The following is a 1,128-nucleotide window of genomic DNA, read 5'->3' as shown; positions in this document are numbered from 1 at the left end:
TGCAAGAGGGCACAGGCTGGGCTGAGGGACCCCCCTGAGTGCACAAATTTTTGTGCATTAATAAATGTGGCATGTTTTTTGTCATCTGCTTGGTTTTTTTCACTGTAGCAATGATATAGTGTTAAAGCAACAGGATTGCAACAGATACTTAAGATAAATTTTTTCCCATGTTTAAGGTGGCCATGTAGTAAATGAGAATATTGAAAGTTAATTATGTCCCCATTTTTATATCACACTTCCTTCTACAAAAAGAATTTCAAGAAGTTTACAGAGATATACACATTGAAAAAATGGTAAAATGAAAGAAGAGATATGAACAAAAAGAAAATAAGTGCATAAAATAGGATAATGCCAGTGATAGGGATAAAAAAATAAATTATTGCATAATTGCTAGTGATAGTCACAAATCTATCTCTGTGTTTCATAGCAGCCAAAGCAAAATGATATTTCAAAATCAATCAGGCTTTTCATAGGATTCATGGGGCGGGGGAGAAAATCAGTTTCTCAGAATGCCTATGTCCTTTTAAAAATGATTCTAGGTGACAATCAAGAAAATGGCAGAGTAGGCAAACTCATTCCCATACCCTTCCTTAAAGAAATGTTGAAAAACATGCAAAAACATATAGAACCAACTTTGTCAGAACTCTGGAAAAGAGTCATAGATTTAAAGCAACCAAGATAATTTCAATCAAGAAACTATTTTTTCTTAATCAAATTAATTGGGGTAACATTGGTTAATACGATTATATAAGTTCCAAGTGTATGGTTCTGTGATACATCATCTGTGTATTGAATTGTGTGCCCACCAACCAAAGTTAATCTCCTTCCATCACCATGTATATGACCCCATTTATCCTTTACTACCTCCACCCCCTTTTCTCTGGTGACCACCACACTGTTGTCTGTGACTGAGTTTTTGTCTGTTTGTCTTGTTTGTTCATTTGTTACTTTCAGTTTTATATAACAAACTAGAGGCCCGGTGCACAAAAATTTGTGCACTCAGCGTCCGTCGGCCTGGCCTGCGGGGGCCTGTGCCCTCTCGCAGTCTGGGACCCCTCGGGAGATAACGACCTACTGGCTTCGGCCTGCTCCCGGGGGGCCGCGGGGCGGCCCAATCCCCAGGTGCAG

The sequence above is a fragment of the Myotis davidii genome, unplaced genomic scaffold (genome assembly GCF_000327345.1).
Source record: "Myotis davidii unplaced genomic scaffold, ASM32734v1 scaffold1480, whole genome shotgun sequence".
Classification (NCBI taxonomy): domain Eukaryota; kingdom Metazoa; phylum Chordata; class Mammalia; order Chiroptera; family Vespertilionidae; genus Myotis; species Myotis davidii.
The sequence above is the reverse complement of the archived record's forward strand: the minus strand, read 5'-3'. Positions refer to the sequence as shown.